The 6,682-nt window shown below is 39.9% G+C and overlaps 1 protein-coding gene across 1 annotated transcript in view; it reads left to right on the top strand.

Moving 5' to 3' along the window:
• The first annotated feature begins 961 nt into the window (after positions 1-961).
• Positions 962-6,682, top strand: part of LOC132857042 (uncharacterized) — a 52,516-nt gene continuing 46,795 nt past the window's right edge. Inside the window, exon 1 of the transcript XR_009649477.1 lies at positions 962-1,016. The gene's annotated coding sequence lies outside the window, so the exon portion shown is untranslated. The remainder of the gene's footprint in view (positions 1,017-6,682) is intronic.

The raw sequence follows: 6,682 nt of genomic DNA, 5'->3' as shown, positions 1-6,682 counted from the left end.
CAGGCCTGGGCTCCCGGGCCTGGGTCCCGGGGAACTAAGGGGAGGAAAATCCATAAATGGGCATATGGGCAAAAGGTGAAGGAAAAACAAGGGGACTGCAAGGAACAGGACGTTACAAAAACATATGAGATGATTCCGGTAAATAAGATGACATAATGAAAAGGTGATATGAAAACCGGTCTGAGAGGGGGGGGACCGATAAGGAGGCGCGTGGAAGCGTATATATAGAGGAGAATTTTTGGGGCCAAAGGTGTATGCGTAAAAAATCCTGTAACTCTGCAGGTCCGTCCGGAGGGTTTTTGTTTTTTGCATGCCGATGCTCTTCATGAAGATGCTTTTTCTTTTTGGGTTTTTTGGGATTTCTTTTGTTACTTTCAAATTGGCAATTTCTCTTAGAGAATTGTTGGCTGAGTGACCACAATAAAAGAAGTTTGCTCATTCTCATCCAGGTCTGAGGAGTTTTCCCATTGTTTTAATTCGTATTAATGTTAGTGCTATCAGTAAATTAAGTTTAAGTAACAATTATATAGCATAAAAGCATTATAAAGTATATCAGTATAATTCACCCTGATATGTGCCGACTTGGAGACGGGCTCTAAGTTCCCACACTACCACATCCCATTATATATTATATTATCTTTTGTTTATCGCTATATGTTCAAAATAAAAAGATAAATGAAATATATTTAATGTGGTTTAATGACCGTTAGAAAAATAAACTTTAATTAAAGTTTAATCTGTATACAAATGATAAATATTCAAATGTATATAAAGTTCTCCAAAAAGCGTTCTGATTGGTTGTGACGTCATGTCGAGGGCGGGGCTACAGCGAGGACCGCGCGAGCTGGCTGAGAGCTGCTGTTGTTGTTTAAAGGACAAGATACATAACTGACTAGTGTGTGTGTGTGTGTGTGTGTGTGTGTGTGTGTGTGTGTGTGTGTGTGTGTGTGTGTGTATTTGTGTGTGTGTGTTTTACGAGCTTGATTAAACCTGGACTGCACTAGAAAACGGAATTTGTAAGTAAGTCATACTTTGTTTTATTTATTAACGTGACTGTACAGATGTGAATGTTGTGTACAGATGTGCAGGTGTGAATGTTGTGTACAGATGTGAATGTGTGAATGTTGTGTACAGATGTGCAGTTGTGGATGTTGTGTACAGATGTGAATGTGTGAATGTTGTGTACAGATGTGCAGGTGTGAATGTTGTGTACAGATGTGAATGTGTGAATGTTGTGTACAGATGTGCAGGTGTGAATGTTGTGTACAGATGTGCAGTTGTGGATGATGTGTACAGTTGTGGATGTTGTGTACAGATGTGCAGGTGTGGATGTTGTGTACAGATGTGCAGTTGTGAATGTTGTGTACAGATGTGCAGGTGTGGATGTTGTGTAAAATATGTGAATGTTGTGTACAGATCGCTGTCTGTACACAACTCTGATCGCTATTCAAGTCTGATCGCTATTCTGGATGTTCTGCATGAGCGTGGAAATGAAACTCAGTGTGAGAACTTGGAGTGAGGAAAAGCCAAGTTTACTCATATTAAAAGTAACTAAGTGTAATGTTTAAGAGGAAACAGTTTTTATATTTAGAAAAGAGGGGAAAAAAGACTGAGAAATATTATATGATTATTTAAAAAAGTCAGAAACTATTAGAGAAGAAGGATGGTTTTATTAAAACAGAAACCAAACCAGTTAAAAGTTATCTTCGTTTACAGATAAGGGGTGAAAAATAAAAGAAGGAGGGGTTTTGTATCACGTGTTGGATCTGACAGGGAACTGGACACTTTATTGCATCAGCACTGATGCTTCATGTTGTCTGTGGTCTTATTGCTGAAGATACTGTCTGAGATTCAGTGATGTGTCCACAGAGGTCCAACACCAGCGTAATAAACACTGCACTAAAAATTCATGTGCAAAATTACACTCAATGTGATTTCAAGTGTTTCATTCAAAAGTGATTTCTTAGTGTTATCATGTTCTTACTTACGTCAGAGTTACGTCCTTCTTTATTCTCTTTCTTCATGTTAAATTAACACATTTCTCTCTTACTGAAAACTTCATGCCAATGAATACACACATGAATCATCACAGTAAATTAAAGACCAATACAAGTACCATTACTATTAATACATCTTCTGTTTTATACATTAAACTATAGGACTGAGCTGTTCAATATTTTATATGTGTATATGTGTATTAGAAACTCTATTATTCAGCTGCATTGAGGTGTAACGGGACTCTAACATTAGTGATTTGTTCTCTAGAAACTTCTAGACCTTCTCTAGAAGGTCTGTGGGTGAGATGCTGGTTCCTGTTTGGTTCTGTCACTGTTTGTGTTGTTTCACATGAACTTGACACCAAACTGTATAAGATTATGAAGTGTAAAGCTTTTGATCTGTTTGTGTTGGAGGTTTTCTCTGTGTTGGAGGTTTTCTCTGTGTGGGAGGTTTTCTCTGTGTTGGAGGTTTTCTCTGTGTTGGAGGTTTTCTCTGTGTTGGAGGTTTTCTCTGTGTTGGAGGTTTTCTCTGTGTTGGAGGTTTTCTCTGTGTTGGAGGTTTTCTCTGTGGGGGAGGTTTTTGATAATAAACCATGAAGTTAGATAAGGTGAATGAGATGGTTAGGGTATGAAGTAGTACAACATTAATAAGATATGTAAGTTATCAGTATGGAGTTGCCCCAAAACACACACACACACACACACACACACACACACACACACACACACACACACACACACACACACACATACATACACATACACATACACATACATACACATACAATCACACATACACTAACACACAGTCACACATGCACGCACACACAAATTTACACACTCACACACACTCACACACACACACTCTCACACACATATACACACACACACACACTCACACACACATACACACACATACACACACATACACACACATACACACACACACACACACACACTCACACACAACATTAATAAGATGTGTAAGTTATCAGTATGGAGTTGCCCCAAAACACACACATACACACACACATACATACATACACACACACACAGAGAAATAAGGCTCAATACTGAGCAGCAACTTTAATAAAGAAAATGTTTCCTAATCATTTCTTCTGTATATAATAAAGTTTAAAGTGCATTGCTCAGGATGTTGAGTGCTTTTGTTAACACACCACGGAGCTCGAGTAGCTTGTGTACCTGTGGATGAGGATGAGAAGGAAGGAGTTTGTGTAGAGTAACAAACATCTGGCTATACCTTAAAATGTTTAACAACCTCATACCTACGTCTCTCCTTCACTTTTACTTTACTTCATATTTTTTATCAAAAATGTCCCACATCACTGAAATCTTTACTCTTTACACTAAAGATTTGGACAGTTATTGTCTACTTACTGATTCTTCTGCTGTTCAGAAGGCTGGTGTCTTTAGCCAGACTTTTGTTACTAAGGCAGTAAGGAGAAATGTGTTAAGTCTATTAGTATGCAGAGGCCCCAGAGGGACACACATGTAGGGAAAAGGTAGAAACACACACACACTCACACACACACACACACTCACACTCACACACACATACACATACATGCACACACACGCACACACAAACATACACACGCACACACAAACATACACATACATGCACACACATACACACACTCACTCACACACACACAAACATACACACACACACACACAAACATACACACATACACACACTCACTCACACACACACACAAACATACACACACGCACACACAAACATACACACATACACACACACACTCACACACACACACACACACACACACAAAGATACACACACACACGCTCACACACACACACGTCTCTTGAGGGTCAGGAAGAGCAGAATGTGCAAGTTTCAGGAAGTATTAGGTTTAAGTAGAAGCAATTTTTTATATTTAAATATCTGTGACTAGAACACATGCACACACACACACACTCATGCACACACACGCACACACACATATGTACACACACACAGATGCACACACACACACACATGCACACACACGCACACACAAACACACACACACATGCACACACACACACGCACACATATGTACACACACAGATGCACACACACACATACAGTATATACACACACTCACACATCACACACAACACGCACACACAAACACACACACACATGCATGCACACACATTTGCACACACACATATACACACACTCACACATCACACACAACATGCACACACTCACACACAAACACACACACATGCACGCACACAGAGGCACACACACATACACACACTCACACATCACACACACACATGCACGCACACACATGCACACACAAACACACACACATGCACGCACACACATATGCACACACACACATGCACACACACATACACACATTCACACATCACACACACAACACGCACACACACACACACAAACACACGTGCACGCACACACATATATACACACATCACACACACAACACATATACACACACTCACACATCACACACACATGCACACACACATGCACACACACACATGCACACACACATGCACGCACACACACATGCACACACACAAATATAAACACACTCACACATCACACACAACACACATGCACACACACACATATACACACACTCACACATCACACACACATGCACACACACACATGCGCACACACACATGCACACACACAAATATAAACACACTCACACATCACACACACATGCACACACACATATACACACACTCACATCACGCACACAACATGCACATACACATGCATGCACACAGACATGCACACACACACTCGCACACACACACACATACACGCACACACACATGCACACACATACATGCACACACATACACGCACGCGCTGTGGGAATTTTTTAATGAAGTAATGCTAAATACACCACGGACTAGGGGACAGGTGAGAGGGGGAGAAGAAGCATCCATTAAGAGTCAAATGTTATATTGTGCACAGGCCATTAGACGCGAGCAGGTCCTAGACATAGGCCATAGAAGGTAGAGAATAATTAACCACCCCTAAAGCTTAAGACACACAGAAACCAACACACACACAGGAATGCAGAAAGGACACATGTGCACACAATGTTAAGGCCCAAAGCTGAGCATAAGTTTTAATAAGAAGATTCAAAATCAAAAAGAGTCACTTCTTAATATAAAATGGTTTGACAGCATGACGAGGAGGATATTGAGTCTTCCTGTTAACACAAAAAGCGAAGTAAAGTATAGATGCATGAAATTCCTACTTAAGTACAGTAACGTACAGAAGTTTTTGTATTTCGTATTTGTACTCCATTACATTACAACACTGCACGACACATTTAGAACATTAGAACATTGTACAGTAATACCTCGAGATACGAGTTTAATGCGTACCGTGACTTTGCTCGTATCTTAATTTGCTCGTGTCTCAAAGCAATTTTCCCCGTTTAAATGAATTGAAATCCCATTAATCCGTTCCAGCTTGCAAAATTCCACTCCAGTTGTTTTGTTTATGTGTTTTGAATATGATAAATGTACAGTACTGTATTTATAAATGACAAATATTGTATAAAAACATACAGTAATAAAAGAGAATGTTAAAAAAATAAACTGGTTTTACTTTACAGAAGATGCGCACGGAGGTTGAGGGAGGAGTAAACAGGTGGAGGAGTTAGGAGGAATTACACTTTCACTTTCGTTCACTTACTCGCTACTGTACACTCTTAATGCTACTTTACACTTGAACTTAATTAAACTTCTCTAAAATTAACGAACTTAACTGAAATTCTCTTAACTGAACTTAATTGCTACAATTTCTGTTTTCTTTACATTCATTTTGCTTAATTTTCTTCATCGCTTTTCTCTTCACTTGTTTTTGCCTTTTTTGTCACTCTTTCCTCACTAACATCTGCCGGTCATTTTAATACAAACCTGTCCGGTCGGCATATCAGATGCGGTGTAGTCGCACAAGTTCAAATTTTTTAACGGATCCAACGCTTAAAACGGATCCGAAAATTACGGATCCGTAGATGGTCGGCACCTCACGCAGCGCCTTTGTGACTCTCCATAGGAAATGAATGACTTCCTGTTTATCGGCCATCGTTTGTCGTGTGCGGTGGAAAGGCGGCTTTAACCGAGTGAAACGCGGGAAGCTGAGGCGGGGGAAACAGAGCACACGTGGTTGTTGGGGATCTTTGTTTCGGCGGCGGCGGTGGCTCGGATGCTCGTATCTCAAAAATTTGTTCGTATATCAAGGCAAAAATTTGGTCGAATCACAGCTCGTATCTCAAAAAATTCGTATGTCAAAGCACTCGTATCTTGAGGCATCACTGTACACACAAAGGGTTGTATGGATAGAGTAAAATGAGAAAGGAGAATTAATGTGTTGTATTTTATATACAAGAACAGAAACGTCATTCCGTTTTTAAGCTTTAATTCCTCGTATTAGCAACGTCACAGACACGCACAGCTTCGTGCTGCTTCCAACATACAACTCGTCTACTTCCTCATCAGTGCATCACAACACATACACACACCACTATTGACCTCTACTGGGCAGGTAATTTTTAAGTTATAACACAACATATAACATAGTGAATGGAAGATATAGACTTAAGGGTGATGAACAGTTGAGTTCAGATATTGAAGAAGAGACAGATTTGGAG

This window comes from Tachysurus vachellii, chromosome 14 (assembly GCF_030014155.1).
Source record: "Tachysurus vachellii isolate PV-2020 chromosome 14, HZAU_Pvac_v1, whole genome shotgun sequence".
In the NCBI taxonomy this organism is placed as follows: domain Eukaryota; kingdom Metazoa; phylum Chordata; class Actinopteri; order Siluriformes; family Bagridae; genus Tachysurus; species Tachysurus vachellii.
This window is presented reverse-complemented; position numbering and strand designations above follow the sequence as displayed.